This window comes from Crinia signifera, chromosome 5 (genome assembly GCF_055691185.1).
Source record: "Crinia signifera chromosome 5, ASM5569118v1, whole genome shotgun sequence".
Taxonomy (NCBI): Eukaryota; Metazoa; Chordata; class Amphibia; order Anura; family Myobatrachidae; genus Crinia; species Crinia signifera.
This window is the reverse complement of record NC_139221.1, coordinates 271,797,181-271,818,037: the sequence shown is the minus strand read 5'-3', so window position 1 is coordinate 271,818,037 and position 20,857 is coordinate 271,797,181. Positions and strand designations below refer to the sequence as shown.

At 45.6% G+C, this 20,857-nt stretch overlaps 1 long non-coding RNA gene across 3 annotated transcripts; it reads right to left on the bottom strand.

Annotated features, from left to right (window-relative positions):
* Positions 1 to 79: 79 nt before the first annotated feature.
* LOC146081089 (uncharacterized) lies at positions 80 to 20,818 on the bottom strand. Of its 3 annotated transcripts, none has more exons than XR_014475061.1 (3): positions 20,363 to 20,818; positions 7,280 to 7,399; positions 80 to 371 (listed from the first exon to the last, which is right to left on the bottom strand). It is a non-coding gene; the product is annotated as an uncharacterized LOC146081089 (long non-coding RNA). The 3 variants fall into 3 exon arrangements; XR_014475059.1 differs by lacking the exon at positions 80 to 371 and adding an exon at positions 1,707 to 2,196; XR_014475060.1 differs by lacking the exon at positions 80 to 371 and adding an exon at positions 1,707 to 2,181.
* Between the last annotated feature and the right edge of the window lie 39 nt (positions 20,819 to 20,857).

Here is a 20,857-nt window from a genome sequence, read left to right as displayed (position 1 = left end):
ATAATTTGTCTTCTTTCTAAAAGGATGAACTTTATACCTCCAACTTCTAATCCTATCCTTAAAGAGAACAATAAATATAATAATCCTATAATCTCCTTTCTAGGGAAGAGGGTTTATTGTTGCAGTGCTATAGTTAATCCTACTCTATTATGATAATAAAGTATATAAACACAAGCAGGTGATGGTGACACTCACAGGACCTATTCAAATAACAGGTATGGACACAGCGATGTCTAACTGCAACTAAATACCACCCCCACCACCGTGACACGTCCACCCGCTCCATGCCATTCATCTGGTCTGTGTGATGTCACCTATCGGTGATGTGCATACCCTGCTGCGCATGGACTTCTGGTGAGTTGCTTGGCAACCTGTGTACACAAAACAAAGCATGCAATACAGATATTAAAATAACAAGATCACAGGAACAAAGATAATAAAATTGCAAAGTATTTCCACAAATATATAGTGAACGCACTTTGTAGCCATATTGACGAATGAGAGTACAACAATAAATAAATTAATGTCATATACTAAATAAGTGACGTGCATACACATACTGCTTCAGGTTCGGACAACGTTTCAAGTAAACAGAGAAATTTTTAAAAAAATACTATTCAAACTATAACTATCTGGAGCCACCGTAGTCAATTGTTGGATCCATCTGGCTTCACACTGAAAAGTAATCTACTCCGAACACCACCTCTGATGTTAATATGAATTTGGTCTATGATTTTATATTTAAGTGTGGACAGACCATTTGTCTGAAGTTACGAAAGTGATAAAGGATTGGTTGTTCTGTGGTCATGAGGTTACCTTCTAATGACTGTCTGATGGTTGAATGGTGGACCGCCTACTTACAGGAGACCACAGGGACAACAGATGATGTATACCATAAACATGTCAACACTTGTTTGATCGGAATATGAGTACCAGTGTGGGGATGCACAAATGAGTCATCTGTTTGGAGGAAACTACATGTTGTGCGTCCCACACATCTATAACAGCCTGGTTTTCTCATCAAAAAATGACTGTGCTGCTTTTAAATTCCAAGATTTTAAATCCTAAGATTTTATTTGTAACTATCCAGTCTTTTTTAGGTTACGTTCTCGTTGAAAGCTGGGGAATAACAGTTTTGGAAAATGATTTAAGGTCAGGATCTGTGGTCACCAAAGGCCGGATCTCCCTTGCTGCTTTACTATGTTGCCACTCACCAAATTATAATGCTGAACAAATGTGATTTTGTTAGTTAAATCACCTTTTTTGGAAATAGAAAAATAAAACCGGGACTTTTGTAGTAAGTGGGTAACAAAATAGGTGTAGCCTGGACCTAATCTTATTGGTTATAGCTAAATCAACTCATGGAGAACACTGGCCCTGATAGATCACTCAGCACACATCGCTGTGTGTTGCGCAAACTTGCTGAGTGTTCTGAGTGATCTAGCATCGCTCTCAAAGCTCAGCAAATCTCTACGTGTATAGGCCCCTTTAGAGACCGCTGTGACCGTACCTGTTATTTGAGTAAGTCCTGTGAGTACCACCGGCCACTGCTTGTATTATGTGTCATTGACACTCTGCTGTCACACCAGGGGTCTGAGTCTCAGTGGGGAAGACCTCTGGTGGGGAATCGGACTGATATAGAAATCGGGAAGGCTTTACGAGACCCTTGCACATTCACTTGCGCGACAGTGCACCCAGAGGCAGGAAGGAGGCAAGATAAAATACAAACAGGTTTATTGATGAAACTGATGACAGGAAGGTTGTATATGGCAGGCAGTAAAATATGCAGAATGACTGTAACACAATGGAGGACAGATGAACTGAGGTGCAGTGCAGAGCACCGATGAAGTCCTTGAAGGGGAGTATACCCTGCACAGTGTGAGCAATACTTTACTGGAGCTTGCCTTTAGCTGAGATGTGGAACGATGGCTGGAGCATCGAATGCTAGCGGAGCGATGGCTGGAACATCGAATGCTGGGGAACGATGATTAGAACATTGAATGCTGAGGAATGATGGCTAGAACATCGAATGCACAGGAACAATGGTTAGAATATCGAATGCAGAGGAACGATGGCTGGAACATCGAATGCGCAGGAGCTGAGAACTGCTGAGATGAATTCCCAAGACGACACCAGATCACAGGAGCTGGAATACCTGGATGGTCACAGGAGCTGGAATACCTGGAGTAAATCACACTGCAGCAGAGAGAGAGAGAGAGAGAGAGAACTGCACCAACAGGAGACATTTGACAAATGAAGCACTAGCATCAATCTGTGGGCTCCCTGCATACTTATACCCACTGGAAGGCCAGGATTGGTCGGGTAGGTATGACAGGGAGCTTAGACTGCACATGATTGGTTCAGCTTGACATGTGAGTGAAAGGAGCATGGCAGCCCCCATGTCAGGCTAAGGCGGAAAAATCTGTTTGTATCCACCATGCTTGTAGCCGGGAGCAATGGCGGCGGACTGGAGGATTTCCGGACACTAGACACTGTCACTCAGCATGAGGGGAGCGTCTCTGCTGGCCAGCCGCAGACTCAGCAGTGCTGCGGGAACCGGGAGATGACTGCAGGACAGCCGCATAGCGCACAGGACGCTGGCTGCATCTGAATCTGAAACTCAAGCTCAGCCTGCGCAGACACTTAGCTGGTAAGAGAGCTTGCTTTAACACTCGGATCGTGACATCTGCAGGGCACCAGGAATATCATTTTGGATATCAGTAGTAACAGTTAGAGTGCTTGTCCCCTCGAGATATATATATATATATATATATATATATATATTATATATATAGGCTGCTGATTCCACTGGTCCTATGTCTGGTTGTGTGATGCAATTACCTGAAGAAGGTCCTGGATAGGACCTTTGCCAGTTTCACGTAGTTAATGATTCGAGCACATTTTTTAGTGTATCCCACCTTTCCTCTGCATTCTCCCCCTCAAATACCGCTTCCCACTCAATTTATTTTAGGGCTTCCCTAAATAATTCAAAGTAAGCTTTTCTGAAGTTTAGTATTTTTGCCGGTGTCACAAACCGCGGTGCGCAGCCCCGTTTGTGACCGCGTCCCTTACCTTCACGCTGGTCCGCCCTAGGCCGCAGGCCCAATGTCTGTGCCGCCTCTGCTGGTGGATCATGGTGTGATGTCCCTTGTGCCCCCGTGGGCAGATGCCCTTTGCCAGTTTCACGCCAGGCCCACACAGCATGGGCACCGCCATGGCACCTGTGACCAGCTACTATGCAAACCAGTGTACACTGACACTTCCTGGTTCTGATTGGTGCTGCGCCTTGCAGCCAATCACGAACAGGCAAGAGGGATATAGATCAGGCCTTGGGCCTAACTTCCTTGCCTTTAACAATTGCTTCCATCTGTTCCCTGAGTGTACTCCTGTGTCAGAGAAATTCCCAAGGCTCCTGGCTATCCAGTCTTCCAGCGATACCATCTCCTAGTGTCCTGCTGCTGCTGCTGCTACTTACCTGGTTCCGTTCATATCCAGAGACTCCTGCTAATTCCATTACTGCGGTTGAGTGAGCAAGCTATCCCCAGCAGAGGATCCCGCTGGCACTGGCTAGTAATCCCCCACTAGTTCCCAGGCTAGACCCATTGGCTCCCAGGCCAAACTGCTTTTAAAACCATCAGTGACTTTCTCCATCTCAGTCCTGATCTGTCGACAGGCACTGTCAACATCCAGTTCGACTCTCAGCTACTGTCATCTCCTAGTGACTAACAACACCTGAGTCATCTTCGACGTTCACCAGTTGCTGTGCTACAGTATTGTCACATGTATATCTGTTGCCGACATCCCGTGTCGACTGTGCACTGAAGTGCCCCCAGAGACTTTGCAAACACCTTCCTGGTTATCGACATCTACTACCAACGACTCCCAGGTCGTCACCTCCGGCTCCCAGGCCGTCCTGCAGCTCTCGGGCTGTCAACTGTCACCTCTGGCTCCCAGGCCGTCATGCAGCTTCCAGGCTGCCAACTGTCACCTCCGGCTCCCAGGCCTTCCTGCAGCTCCCAGGCTGCCAACTGTCATCCCCGGCTCCCAGGCCGTCCCGCAGCTCCCAGGCTGTCTACTATCATCCCCGGCTCTCAGGCGCCTCAAAGACATTCTATCAACCCTCCTGTGTCCTCAGTCCCAGCCTGCGTCCAGAGGACCAGGGCAGGGGGCCGCGACCTGCTTGTCAGACGCAGCCAAGTCCATAGTTCCTTGCAGGACTCCCTGATGAATACCGCTGGCAAGTTAGACTTAGCGCCCCTGCTTCTGGTCTCCGCCAACCCTCTGGTTCGCTGTACCCGGGTCCCCAGTGCATGTCATATATTAAGCCTCCTGCTTTCCAGCGCCCTCCACTGGTCCACCACGGTCACAGCCGGGAACACAAGAAACCCCGGTGCTGACAGTTGACAGCCGGTCCTGTATATTGTAGTTTACAGAAGTTGATTTCCAGTGAAACCATGTTGTGGTCACTGTTCCATAGATGTTCAATTACTTTGGTGTTTGAAGCTAAAGCTATGTTATTTGTTAATACTAAATACAATAGTGCCTCATTACGAGTTGGAGATTCTACCATTTGTGTGATAAACTGATCTTTGAGTAAGCTTAGGAACCCACTGCTTTTTGCTGTTTTAAATGTCTGATTTTTCCAATGTCTGGTAAATTAAAATCTCCCATAATTAATACCTTCCCCTGGCCTGACGTTTGTTTGATTTGGTTTAAAAGTAGAGACTCGTCCTTATAGTTTACGTTCGGTGGTCTGTAGCATACCACTATTACATTTTTATTATTAGGTTTTATGTTATTATCAGTTATCTCTGCCCACATGGCCTCCGTGTGATCTTCCTCTGTACCTGTGCACATTTCTTTCTCACACAATGTCACCTGTTGACCTCCTTGGATAGGTGACCGTAGTCTGCTGGTAGCTAGGCTGCGTTGGAAGGAGGGAGTTAGGCCCGCTCCAACCAGGTGTTAAGTGGTGACAAGACTACGTTGATCGTCAGAGGTAGTGCCAAGAGGAGATCTAGGTAACTGGTGCTATCTGAGCGGAACACCCTGCCTAATGGCACCAGACCAAGGACGGGGAGTGTGACCCAGACACAAATGGATCAGGGGTCTCCAACCAAAACACGCCAAAGTAAATAATGAGTACACAATAACAAATGGTACCCCAAAACAGGTGTATACCCACTACCGTGGGCCCTTCCACCCCTGGAAGAGCTGGACCAAGGGAAATACAAAACAAACAAGGCAGCTTGCTGTACCATCCACACTATCAATGTACATCTTACTCTGTAACCGCTTTTTAATTAAACAAAACAATACACACCCCCTTCCACATCATATGCTCTCTATTTAACACATTTCACCTATAACTCAAGTTGCAATACAGGCCATCTTTCATACAATTCTAACCATCTTTCTCATAATGTTCGCAAATTAAGGGGGCGCAGCCCCTTACGACGGTGTGAAGAGCGCCCGTAGGGCGCGATGAATCACCTAGTATATATATATATATATATATATAGTGTACGGTAGTAGATTCAATAAACTGCGGCACTCCACGATTTTGCAAAAATTATTGTATTAAGTGACCAACGTTTCGGGGTAACATAGGCCCCTTTTTAAAGCTATACCTATACCTTGAAAAAGGGGCCGTACTATCGTACACTACAAATTGTGCCTGGGGGCACCCACGTTAATTAAACCCAGTATTTTGGAGTGCCGGACTGAACCAGATGTATATATATATATATATCTCTACACACACAAGCAGCTGCTGCATATCTATCAGAAGTTTAAAAAAACAAAACAGGAAGAAAACCACATGATGGAAAAAAAACAGCTGCACAAACAGTGTTTTTCACTTAACCCCTTAATGTCCCTCATTTCTTAATCTTGTAATGTGCAAAAAAAACACAAGAAAAGGGCTTATTTGCACAATATTTCACAGACTCCAAAATTAATTTGAAATTAAATCATAACATTTACAGGAATACAAATGATATATTATTATTAGTTTTCTCTCACCTGTACCACCATCTCCTCCCCACTGCCAACGATAGCACCAAACCTTTGGGAACGGCTGCTCCACCACTCGTTTGTGTTTACTGACTGCTGATGCAGTAATGTTTATAGACCTTGTCCATGTTCTACAATGCTCGGTACTGTCACTTTTTATTATTATGTGCTTTGTAAGAGTCTACAGACACCTTATAGCCCCATATAAATAAAGGATAATAATTATATTCACACAATTGAACATGGTATCAAAAACACACATTGTCCTACTTATTTAGTCTCTTTAATTGGCTACTGTATATCAAGATCATATAATTATTATAGAGGCAAAGCCAAAAAAAAGCTTGGTACTTGTGTATTTTGGCGGCGCCCATCACATCGCATACTATAACGCATACGATGGTATGCGATGCGACGCGATATCGTACGATAGTGCATGATGGCATACAATTTTGAAATTGTATGCCATTGTACATGGCATACAATGCCATACGATGCGATGCGATGCGATTAAACATTGTATAAGCACCCAAATGGGTGCTTATACAATGTTAAGCACCCAAATGGGTGCTTACAATGTTAAATGCACCCCCACGCCACCCCCCCACTATAAACGTGAACCCGAAGCGTGGCGAGCGCAGCGAGCCCGCGAGGGGCGGCGGTACGCGTCCTACGACCTTTTCATACCCCCACTATCCACGCCGGCGTGGAGTTGAGAATAGAATAGTGTGGCGAGGGGACGCGGATACCTGTGAAGCCCGCGAAGGGATGCGTTTACCTGTGAAGGTATCCGCGTCCCCTCGCCACGCTTCGGGCTCGGTGGCTTGCTGCGCTCGCCACACTATTCTATTCTCAACTCCACGCCGACGTGGATAGTGGGGGTATGAAAAGGTCGTAGGACGCGTACCGCCGCCCCTCGCGGGCTCGCTGCGCTCGCCACGCTTCGGGTTCACGTTTATAGTGGGGGGGTGGCGTGGGGGTGCATTTAACATTGTAAGCACCCATTTGGGTGCTCAAAAGCACCCTTTAGGGTGCTTATACGATTTTTGGTCGTATAGGGGGTCAAAATCGCGTCGCATCGCATGCCATCGGGTGCATGGCATGCGATGCGATGCGATCTGTTCGTCGTACGACGGACATCGGGGGCGCCGCCAAAATACACAAGTACCAAAAGCTTTATATTAACAAATAAAGCCAGCCCTCAAATAAAGCCAACACGTCTGCTGGGGCGCCTCCCGGTGCTCTTGTTGCTATATTAGCATACCTCGTGGAGAGATAAAGGTTTTCAAACAGGTCTTAACTTATTATTCGTTTCTCAGTCTCTGTGAGTCCTCAGCAGCTTCCTCAGAAAATTTTGAGCCTTCCGTCAGCCTTTTTTATAGCTCTGAAATACAGAGGTGGCTAATGATTACGTTGCAAATGTACAGGACCAGTTTTGCGAGTGTTCAAACGACCCGGCATCTATCAGTGATTAACAGTCTGATACCATTATGGGGGCAGGGTTGGTGCGGCAATGGCATCCATTTGTAACAATGGAGGCATGTCAATTCCGTTTAGAGCCAGGGATCTCAGTCATAGGACAGCAATTGGAGGCTTGCACAGTAACTTGGCGGGAGAGAGATCCGATGCTGTCCCCTAGGACAAAGGTTAGATCACTTCTGCAGCAGGAGATGACTACTTTTAATATAGGTGCTACCTGTTGCATCACCATACATATTATTATTACTTACTAACATTCATTCAAACAGTACCAGCATATTACATTGCATTTTACAACTGGTATTAAAATGAGAAATAAAACAAGACTGGGTAATAACAGAAAGAGGTAGGAAGGCCCTGCTTGCAAGATCACAAACTATAGGGAAACAGGCACTGATACACATGGATAAGTGATACCCATATCATATTTGTGCGTGCTCAAAATATAAGGGTGTGACCCAGTGGTTTGGGGGGGTGTCCTTTGCTTGCAATGCTCTCACAAGGCCATGCCCCTGTTTTTGCCAATGTAGGGGCATGGTCAGCAGCTCTGTGAGGCCATGACCCCAGCCCCTCTGTCTCCAGAAATAGATGCCATACGCAGGCACACAGCATCTATCCCCCCCCCCCCCCCCCCCCAAAAAAAAAAAAATGGAACGGTCTCACAAAAATCGGGACAGCTGGGAGGTATGGATACAGAGGTGTAACTAGACATTCATAGGCCCCATAGCAAAAGTTTGTATGGACCCCCTATTTAGCAAGTGTTGGTAATAAATGAATATAGCACATATACCTTAGACTGTAAAGATGGGCCCCCTTCAGCTCTGGGCCCCATAGCAGTTGCACCCCTTGCACCAATGGTAGTTAAGCCTTTGTATGGATACCTATTGCATAATGACCCAGGCAGACTGCAGAGGCTCTTGTTAGGCTGAAGGATCCAGTGAAACAGGAATGTTGGCCAAGGGTCAGGAGGATGTGAAAGTGAAGAAAATGAAAATATGTTATAAGTTATGTGTGGACTGTATAGAGAGGATGCAGTTGGGTAAGATAGCTTATGACTGGTACTGGGAAATGATAAGCTTATCTAAAGAGGTGAGATTTCAGGGAATGCTTGAAGGTTTGAGACTAGGGGAAAGTCTTCTAGGGCATTCCACAGAGTCGGTGCAGCACAAACAAAGCTCTTTACCTGTAAAAGGGAGAACTGAATGAGTGTGAGTGAGAAACGCAGATCTTGGGAAGTGCAAGAGGTCGGGTTGGGAGATATTTTGAGATAAGGGTTAGTTTAGGTTGGTTGGGTATGAGTCGTAGGGTCGACACTATGAAGGTAGACCACTAAAGGTCGACTAGGCTTACTTTGACACAAGAAATAGGTAGACGGTCAAAAGGTCGACATGAGTTTTTTTTCATTTTTTTTTCTCCCAAATTTCAACGTAAATCGACATTGCATGCTGTATCAGTGTACCACATCCCCACACATTGCTCACTCACTATGCTTTAGTTATGGTGCCTCGCTGCGCCCGGCACACTATTGTATTCTCCCTCCATGCTCTAGGGCAGGCATTCCCAACCACGGTCCTCAATGCACACCAACAGTGCAGGTTTTGTAGATATCCAGGCTTCAGCACAGGTGACTTCATTAGTATCTGAGGGATTTTGATTAAACCACCTGTGCTGAAGCCTGGATATCACTAAAACTTGCACTGTTGGTGTGCCTTGAGGGCCGTGGTTGGGAATGCCTGCTCTAGTGGATGGTAGGGTATGTTTTTTGGGGGGAAATGTGAAAAATATATTTTTATATATATATATATATATATATATATATATATTTCACATTTCATATATATATATATATATATATATATATATATATATATATATATATATATATATATGTATGTTGACCTTCATAGTGCTGCAGCATGGCCCTTGTGAACAATGTGCTCCCTCATCTGTACATGCACAGACAGTGGATGGGTTTGATAATCATTTGTCGGGCTTGGTGAACACACTGGGCAATATAATAAAAAATATAGCTGTGAAGTGACAAAATGAGCGATATCATTCATTGAGCAGTATTCAATGTAAAATATCGCCGTGTGCAGCAAATCCTGTTTAGGATTCGCTGCACACTCGCTGTGTTCCGGAGGGCTGGCTGCCACTCGCTCACCCAGTATTCAATGTCGGAGGGGCTCGTTGCCCCTCACGGCGAATCTTAACCCCTGCAGCGGACGAGCGTCCGCTGCAGGGAGCCGTGGGACGGTGGCAGGCAGGGAGATGGAAGTCTCCCTGCCTGCCCCAGAACTTATGTGGGGGGGAGGTGGGTTCCCCGGGAGCCAGGCAGCACAGGCTGCCCCCCCGGGAGAGCCAAAAGGAGACCGGGTATTCACTGTACCCGATCGTGCATATGTAATGATCGGGTGCAGTGAATATATGAATATCTAATGAGCGGCTCTCGGCTCCCGGCCCCCTGCTGGCTGCTCTGTGTAAAAAACATATATATATATATATTTTTTTTTTATTAAATATATATTCATGTGCTATAAGCACATGAATAAAAATAGCATGCCCTTTCACTGAATAAAATTCCTGATTTTTTTACACCAAAATTAAAACAAAAAAACTTTTATTTTAAAAGTTCACATTCCACTTCTCTATGGAGAATTGCTACACGGAGAGACACGGCGAAAATCACTTAGAAAGACGGCGAGAAGTGCACGTTGAATAGGGTTGTTCGCTTTTTGAGACCAAAATTCTCCGTCCAACGCGAGAAAAGCACAAACTCGCCATAAAACACGGCAATTTTTTCTCATTGAATACTGCCCATTAAATCACTTATTGTGCACGAAGGTTAAGACATAAGAACATATTGCACTACAGTACAATAGTTGTTCTAAAACCTTTTTGAATCACGCACCATGGTTACACTGTGTCCACATATGTTATGATTAGCAGCCACAAGTACCGGTATTGAATATAACATTGACCTAAAATAACTTTATTCGGTCCTGAATCAATTACCCGTTTCACCCCAGAAAGTGCTACATGACACCCAGTTTAGGGACTGCTGCTCTACATGTATCATAAAAGGAGACACCTTTTTTTTTTTACATTTGTTCAGTAACTCTTAATAAGAGAAAAGGTTATATGACAAACAATGATTTATCACATATGACAAATGTTGCCAGACACAAGCTACAACATGAACTCAATTTTGAAACTTCCTTGCGTAAGAGATTACAGTTCACTGGCAGACCAACATGCTCAATTACGAAACAACAATGAAAAGTGCTAAGCACCCAGATTAAGAGATTTAGCTTTACTAGGTTGTGCAACTATGAGGTGATGAACAATACATAATTGGTTAATAATCATTGGCCCTCACTCAGTCGTAAATGAGCAAGGATTTGTAAATAGGCAACTCGTGGCGATAGGCTGTCAGGGGCTGTCCAGCAGAGGGCAAGGCCATTCCGCACGCTGGATCCCTACTGCAATTCAAACACAAATGGCGGTATTCAATTGTTTTTCACCAGCGTTTAAGCTCGCTATCCCAGGGGGGAGACCTGGCCATACTGAGCGCGATAGCCGCAAAAAAATAGAACAAATGAATATCGCCCCACGTCTTCTGTCACTTTAAATTGGAGATCGGGCAAGATATAACAATTGAACACCACCCATAATGTAGTGTTTGCATTGCTATAGTGTGAGTACTTGCACATTACCGGCTGCTCCCTGGTACCTCCGCAGCCCCCCCAACAGACCTCCGTTGTCTGGCCATGACATGAAAACGGTCTCTCGTCACCCTCATATGTTCCGTCGCCCTTCCCAATTGAGCCCCAGACTGCAGTCGCATTTCTTGTTATGCAACCGCAGTTCATGTCCGTACGCGTGCGCACCAGAGTGATCTGAGATTTTTAGGTATCTGCAGAGCTATCTGAATAAGCCCATTCCTCCAAATTAAGTGGCATTGTGCATAGCATAACTACAGATTTTAACTTTTTTTTTAAAGGCAGAAAAATGGAATGGGATCATTCGTCAGACTGCATTTAGGTCTACAGTCATTAGGTCGACCCCACTAGGTCGACTGGCAGGAAGGTCGACCTGACTTAAGGTCGACATGGGCCAAGGTCGACATGACTTAAGGTCGAATTTGCATAAAGGTCGACATGAGGAAGGTCGACTGGTCATAAGGTCGACATGGGTTTTTCACTGTTTTTTTATCCGAATGTCGACACAGTCGACATGGACACAGTTGGCAATGAGAATCAGACCCTCGCATCGCTCGCTTCGCTCGCAATGCTTCGGGCACGGTGCCTCGCTGTGCTCGGCACACTATTTTATTCTCCCACCACGCCCTAGTGGATGGTAGGGCATGAAATACCGCCTGTCGGCACATGTCGGCTCAAAAAACAGTGAAAAACCCATGTCGACCTTATGACCAGTCGACCTTCCTCATGTCGACCTTTATGCAAATTCGACCTTAAGTCATGTCGACCTTGGCCCATGTCGACCTTAAGTCAGGTCGACCTTCCTGCCAGTCGACCTAGTGGGGTCGACCTAATGACTGTAGACCTAAGTTCATTCTAATAGATGACCGCATCCCAATTTGGAACACCTGCTTTTCACTGCAAATACTGTATCTAATCTGATTGGAGTACAATAAATTTATATTGTCATTCTGCAATCACATAATGTACATGAGAAACACACTTAACATACATAAACACAGTAATTAAGGTAATCTAGGTCATAAATGTAGAGACCAAACTGTACTTTAAAAAGTACAAAAAAATGACTACAATAATTATTAGCAGAGAATACTGTATATGACATGTTTAAAACATCTGATCATGTATCTGAGAAAATATAGACGTCACATCAGACATGCATCATTTATTGCTGTGAATCATACATTCCAAATGTGTTATACATTTATTTACAGTATGGGAAAGAACTAACAACAAATATCACTGAACATCATTTATGGTGTGTACACACGGCAGATCCTGGCGTACGATACGAGTCCAGATGCGATCAGATCGCATCTGGACTCGCATCTCACGGCATGCCAGAGGGGCACAATTAGACTATATAGTGCAGATCTGCACTATATAGTCTTGCCTGCCCTCTCTATCTGGCTGCCGATTTGCACTCACACGGGAGCGCGCATCGGCAGCGCAACGGGCTCGCAAGCCCTAAAAAAGCATGCGATATGGCTTCCGATGTTCCCTATATCGGGAACATCGGAAGCCAAATCTTACCATGTGTACACACTATTACTAATAGTTTGTCATTATGGGCCTTGTTCTAGTTCACTCTTTCTGACAAAATCCTTCTTAGATGGACAAAACCATGTGCACTGCAGGTGGGGCAGATATTACTTGTGCAGAGTGAATTAGATTTGGGTGGGGTTTTACTTCAAAGTGAGATCTATATTGCAGTGTAAAAATAAAGCAGACAGTATTTACCCTGCACAGAAGCAAAATAACTCACCCAAATCTAACTCTGTATGCACTTGTTACATATGTCCCCTGCAGTGCACATGGTTTTTGTCCATCTAAGAAGGATTTTGTCAGAAAGAGTGAACTAGAATAAGGCCCTATGTAACAGCATAATGGTATGTACACACAGTGAGATTCCCTTGCTATTCGACTTAAGATTTGAGTGCTATGCAATCTTTGCTATCTCTGTACTTTTTACATACAATTCATACAATCTGCATTAGATTTGAACTATATAGTCATTGCTGCCCTGTCTATCTGGGTTTCGATTGGTGCTGCCACGGGAGCGCGCATCGGGATCGCAAGGTAAAAGACCTGTGCGATCTGCATACAATTTTGACTATATAGTCAAAATCTAATGTCAAATTTCACCGTGTGTACACAGCTTTAGAGACTCTATGAACAATTCCCTATCTATGCTGGTGTCCATATCAGCCTGATTTTGATTAAAAACTACACAAAATCTATTTCCAAAGATCATAGAGCCTGATTCATACCTGATCGCTGCTGAGTAAATTTGCACAGCGGCCAATTATGGATGAACTGTGCATGCCTATGGGCCAAGTGTGTGCTCGGTGCCTGCTAGCGAAGAAATCTTGCCACTTTTTCCTCCACTAGCCATTCGTAAGGTGCATGACAGGAAGTAGGCATCTGGGGGTGGTAACCGTTAGAAAAACGTTTGGCATGCTCCCAAAAAATGCTGAAAGTGTCATGGAAAATGCAGGCGCGTGCCCAAGCGTTTTAGAAGAGGGTGTGTGACGTCAGCTCCAGGCTGGATATGCCTGCATTCATGGCAGCTGCCAAGTCCCTGGCTACTCCTAGCTTATAATGACTGGTGCCCAGATAAAAAAAAAAATCATTTGTTTGTGGCTTGTGACAGGATTTGGATATTTTTGCTCGGCTGCGAATTCTTCGCTAGCTGTACACATCATTCACGCAGTAGGCACATAAAGGTGTGATTTCACTAGAACGGGGCAGCATCTACCTGTTCACTGACTGCTGTTAATTTGCTCAACAGTGATCAGGTCTATAGTTCTATCTGATTGGTTGCCCATAGCATACCCTCCAACATGACCCATTCCATTAGGTACAAAATGCCCTGTTTCTGGACTTCCCAAGTGGCAGATACAGATGTGAGCCTGCAGCACAGTCCAATATTCAAAAGGGGGGGCCACACCTACTGCCACCCTAAACATCACTGTCCTGGACTCACTGGCAGTTGATGTGACCTCCCCTCTTTGAATATTGGACTGTGCTGGAGCCTCACCTCTGTAACTGCCACTGGCAGGGAAGTCCAGGAACAGAGCATTTTGTACCTAATGGAATGGGTCATGTTGGAGGGTATGCCATAGCAACATGCCATCTTCAATAGAACATCAATCCTAGTAAATAAATCCCTCAGTGTGGATGTGGAAACAGTTATCTGCTCGGACCTCCTTCACAAAAGTAGGAGGGGAGCCAGAGGATTTCCCACAAGGCAACCATGATGGCTGCCTAGAACACAGCAGGTCCCAAGGGGCCCCATAAATATATCCTGGCCATCCAAAAATGTCCCAAGAGGAGCATTGCACAACTACCGCATGAAGTCATGACATCACAAGTACCTGCCCCCACTCCCAAAGTCTCTTTTATGTTTTTTAATAGGATAAAAACTCTTTGGACAACCACTTTATGTGGGCAGTCAATTTACTTTAAATATGTCACAGGAATTAAGTCTACTCCAACAGGACCTAGAGTCGGATTCAGGTTTGTACACAACCTTTGAATAGCTAATATCTATTTCATGGGCTGCAGCCCATAGAAGACGGAAATGGCTACACGGTAAGGTAGGGATTTTGCAGGGGCGGCAATGAGAACGCAGCATGAGAATTGCATCGTGTGTGGGCACCTTCAGATACACTGAAAATGTGCAACTGTATTGGATAGACCACTTACAGTTCAATGCTGGAGATACCATATATATTTATCATATGTGAATCTAAAGGGGTGGTCCAGGGGTGAACCAGACCACTTATTAGACATAACGCCTTTATTATTGCTGGCTGCTGGAGTCCCTGAGAAAGTGATGACAGCCAGGCAGAGAGTGGTGCAATGCCCGGCTGTCAGACTCAGAGCAGGTCCACACCTAATTTGAAAATTCATGCTGCCTCACGAACCAATTGAAGCTTGCAGTCTAACAGCCAATCAGGAGCCACCGCTGCCGCTCCTGATTGGCACCCTGACCGCAACTCCAATTAGCTCACAAGCAGGCGGGAGATATCAAAATAGCCTGACCTTTTCAGAGTGCTACCCAGCTGTCCCCAAGCAACAGAATTTCACTCCCATTTGGCAATGAGCATGTAATCCCCCTTGGCAACCAGCAATTAACTCCCCCATGGCAGCGAGCATTTAACTCCCCTGTTGTAACGAACATGTAATCCCTCTTGGCAATGAGCATTAAATCTCCTTGGCCATGAGCATCAAACCCCCTTGGCATTGAGCATGAAGCCCCTGGCATCAAGCATGTAGGTAAGCGGCACTTAAGTGGCATAATATGTAATGTGCATTACAGTTTGTGGTATAATATGTAATGGTCATCACAGTGTGCGGCATAATGAGTAATGGGCATCATGGTGAGTGGCCCAGTGTGTAATGGCCATCATGGTGTGTGGCCCAGTGTGTAATGGGCTTTACAGAGTGTGGCCTTATGTGTAATGGGCATCATGGTGCATGAGATAATATGTAATAGACATTACAGCTTGCGGATTAATGTGTAACGGACATTACTGTATGCGGAATAATGTGTAACAGTGTGAAGTATAACGTGCAATGGGCATTACGTTTGTTACAATGTGTAATGGGCATTACGGTGCAATGCCATGCCCCCTTTTTGGGAGGCCATGCCCCCTTTTCAGCGTGCGAGGGTCCCTACTACAGGATTAGTTGAATCTGGGATCACCATGATCATATTGCTAGACTTGCCTGTGATATTTATGAATATAAAATAGCATTTCTCTTATCTCTTATTTTTCCAGCTACCTGAACAACTGTAGTACAGAAAAGCAAATGTGCTTTTGTTTTAGTTGCAGTCAGAGCAGATAGAAAGACTTGCAAGTAAAAAAAAAAAAATAAGATATATTTTCAGAAGAGAAGACGTTAAGTTGCATACACGTGGTGCGATTTTGGCTATGGACAATTTTGACTATACAATTACCCTTGAACTCCCCAGAGCCTACAACCCCCAATACTGATTATACACACAGTGTGATCTTGGCGGGTGTGGTATATGGTCCCGACAGTCATTAGCTCACTGCGCTCGCCACCAATTCTATTCTCCCTCTATGGGGGTCATGGACCCCACACGAGTGAGAATACCCGGTGGCCGTTGGGACCCTGAGTGTCGGGGTTTTGACTGTCGGGATCCCGGCGTTGGGGTAATGACTGTCAGGATACCGACTGTCGGGAAAGTGTCTGGCACCCATCTTGGCTATGGACGATTTTGACTAGATTAGAAATAGCTTATACTACATTGTACACTTTGTAGTCAAAATTGAGCTGCTTGCACAGTCTAATTTTTAATGCGATACTGACCCTGCGGTGGTGCACATCGATAGTTCATATCACACCGTTTGTGTGACCCTTTACTCTTACTTGGTGTTGTAAAAGTGTTTCTACAGTGTTCTTCAGCCAGTTCAGTATCACCTGAGCAGACACACCCACAGGATAGATGATAGATAAATAAAATAAAGCAAAAAAGAAAATATTTACGCAGAATCAATTTGCTTACAAATCAAGAGAAAAGACTTTACCCCTACAAGCATTGGATGTTGTAATACTGTTTGTACAGCATTCTTCAGCCAATTCAACATCACCTGAGCAGACACACCCACATTTCATGTGTTTTTTTCTCCTCTGCTGACCTAGTGTAACCTTGTTCATATTTGCTAAACTATTCCTCTTGCTACAAAACAGGATCTAGAACACTGGAAATTGCTAATAAGAGGACACAATCACATGTACTCATTTTTTGTGCATATGAAAAAATACACTAAACATATACTTTCTGTTTTACACGTGAAATTAAGAAATATGTGGGTCCTAGGGACTCCGCATTTTAAAAACTGGGATACTTCACTGTTTCTGGGTCCCATCACAATGTATGCTTTTGAGCTCCCAATATGTCCAAACATAGAGGGTTATTCTGGTTGGCACCCAGCGCTGCGAAGTTCACAGCGCTGCGTGTCTTGTTAAGGTAGGGATGGCCATAAACCATCGGTGGTTTATGGCCGATGTTGAATAGTTTTGCCATCAATGGGGGAGAACCAGATGGTTTCCCACCATTGATGTCAAGCTTAAACGAATAGTTTCGTTTTTGCTTTTTCACCAAGGAGCCTGGACACAGGGGTTAACTCCGCCCCGACACCCACGAAGTCCCGCCCCCGTATTTTGATTTGCCCACAGGCCAATCAATCAAAGAAAATGGATGACCATCGATATGGTAAGACATTGATGGTCATCCATTGAATAGAAATACACTATCGATGGTCAGTTGAACTTTTGCCATCGATGGCAAGTGCAATGATGGCCATCCCTATGTTAAGGCCACCGTCCGCCCACAGTGCCGCCCGACCCCTCCTCACATGCCATGATCCCCGCACGAATGAGAATGAATGTTTTGCATAAACATCCATTTGCAGCCTATGGGGCGACACCACATCATTCGATGGTCGACGACCATCCACTCTCGGGTGTCTTAGCTTTGCGTGTGTTCTTGTGGGGCACCCGTGTCACTGGGTGATTACCATGAGAATGCCCAGCGTTTTTATTGGAATGCCCATATAATGCTGGGCGTTCCCATGGCCGCACCCCCCAGCTCACCTTCCCCTGCCTGCAGTCTTGTGTTTGAGTGCCCAGTGAACAATATGTTCACCGTGGCCGCTCGCACACAGCACATGCGCAGTTCAAAAACATTGCGCACCCGTTGTCTATCTTTTTGCTGTAGATCCTTTGTCCCGGTTCCTTTCATGGAACCGGGACAAGGGATCTACAGCAAAAAGAAAGACAACCATTAGGTCGACACCATTAGTTCGACAAGTAAAAAGGTAGACGTATAAAAAGGTCGACATGTAAAATGGTTGACATGCATGGTTGACCATTAGGTCGACAGTGTCTAAGTCGACAGTCAAAAGGTCACTTTTTTTACCCAAATGTCGACACAGTCGACATGGACACAGTTTGAAGTGAACCGCAGCCCCTCGCATTGCTGGAATGGCCACCCCTATCGCCCCTCCCTAAATCCAGCCTTGAAAGTCCCACATTTTCAGTACTAATGCTTATAAATACTTTGGGAGGGGATGCAGTTTAAATCCCGGCGGTCGGGATCCCGGCGTTCAGAATCCCGACGGCCGAAATCACGACACTTTCTCCCTCCGTGGGTGTCCACGACACCCCTGGAGGGAGAATAAATTAGCGTGCCGAGCGTAGCGAGGCACCCTTCCCGCTGCGTGGCGAGCGCAGTGAGCCCGCAAGGGGGGGGGTCGATCCACGTCCCCCCCTTGTCGGGATTTCGGCGGTCTGGATTTTGAACGCCGGGATCCCTACCGCCAGGATTTCATACTGAATCCCTTTGGGAGTGCTGGGAGCAAAGCAAGTAGGGATGGTCATCAACATTGATAATTCGAAATCCTCGATGGTTAATGGCCAATGTTGAATAATTTTGCCATCGATGGGGAGAACTAGATGGTTTCCCTCCATCGATGTAATAGCAAAACGATGTGCTTTTTTTTCAAAGTGCTGGGAAACGGAGCCCGGCACCCTGTGTTTTGATTAGCTCACAGGCCAATCAATCAAAATACAATGGAGGACCATTGATATGTAAAAATATCAATGGTCCTCCATTGCATAGTTAAGCACTATCGATGGCCAGTTGCAGAATTGCCGTCAATGGCAACGATGGCCATCCCTAAAGGCAAGTGGTAAGGGGCAGCAGTTGGGAAAGTGCTGGGGGTGGGGTCAGGTAACAGTTGGCCAGTGCTAGAGGCAGGAAGCAGTTGGGACAGTGCTGGTGGTGGGGTCATGTGCCCACCATTTTGAAATGGTGCCCACATGGATGGTAAAGTATTAAAAAAAAAAAAAACTAAATACCCTAGGGGCGAGTAAGCATAGATCCTCTTTCACTAAAAGCTTTACCACTGATGAATGTTCGCTGACTGTGAACGTCAGCTGCAGAAGTCTTTGCAATCATGGGCACAGTTGTTGAAAGCCATCAGCCACAAGTGGCCAACCATGGAGCAATGCTCAATGGGACTGATTCAGACCTGATCGCTAGGCTGTGTATATTTGGTGCCTAGCGAGCAAGGTAACGTCGCCCCGCTGAACACACAGATGTGTATGCTTACACATTTGCTAGCAAGTGCCTGTAAAGAGGAGAAATAATTTGATCACCATCGAATGACTTCCCTGTCTGCAGCAGAAAAGTACCCAGGACTTCTGGTGCACTGTTTTCTCTGAATTGGGAGTTGGGTGCTGGCGTCACCAGCCCACTCCGAGCAGGCTGGGGAACGCATGAATTTGATGGGCCATTAAATGCAGAGTGTCCAACCCCAGAACGCCCCCTAACTGTCAATCACTATGTGAACACCCCAACGAGTGAAAAAGGTGCTCGGTACATGGGTCTGCACATTACCACCTTTGCTCCTGTGCAGTCCCCCACCACTGGAGACAGGGCTGAATTTGGACCTGAACATGCAGGTCTGAATCAGCCACAATGTGTGAATGATTGTCGACATGGACACCTTATAAGTGTAACATCTCCTTGCACAGTTCGCCATGCTTCGGGCACAGTGCCTCACTGCGAACGGCCCACTATTATAATCTATGTCAACTTGGATCGTGAAGAACAAGTCAGTTTCAAAGAAAAAAATATGAAATACTCATGTCAACTCTTTGAAATGTCAGCATGTTGACCATGTTGGCATAATGAATGTTGGCATTTTGAATGCTTCGGTATATTGACTGTGCTTGTCTGTATTTTGTCTGTTGGTAAATTGAAAACAAATTGCTAGAAAAAAACTATCCATTTTATTTGCGCATGCGCAAGAAAAACACCAGTTTGCATGGATCTCCTCAATGCTACAGATGGGACTGGGGCCTAGTCTAATCACCGGAACACTATTAAATGTTTACCATTCGATGGTGGCAAACAGCAGAACACCATTGAATGGTAAAAAAAAAAACCACAAAGCACAATCCAATAGATTGTAAGCTTGCGAGCAGGGCCCTCCTACCTCTTTAGTGATACCTCTTTAAATGATAGAGAACATCAGTGGTTTTGAACTATCACATTCCGATGCCCGGAGAGAGAGAGAGAGAGCTTGCGAGCAGGGCCCTCCTACCTTTTTAGTGTGTTGTATCACTGTTTCCAATTGTAAAGCGCAACAGAATAAATAAATGATAGAGAACATCGATGGTTTTTGAACCATCGCATTCCGATGCCCACAGAAGGGAGAGAGAAAAAGAGAGAGATATGGCATGGGGCACAGTAATTGTTCTCCCCAGTACAGCACTGTTTGTGGTGCCCTGCTGCAGCAGCAGCAGCATCAGAACTGGGTGTTGTTCCCGGTGAGCAGCCACCAGGTCACTGCTCCCGGGGAAGTGGGCGATGTCTCAGGATAGAGCGGGGAAGTCACGTCTTCCTGTCCCAGACCTTGCCCGTCTCCCTGCAGCAGTCAGAGCCGTCCGGGCGTCCCCAAGTCCTCCCCCCACCCCTGGCTGACTGGTAGCCGTGCCGCCGCTGTTCGCTGTTGCCGCTGAGGAGGTGTGTGTGGTGTGTCCGCTACGTCATATGGGCAGCCCGGCGCTGATTGGTTGACGGCGCCTCACCAGACACT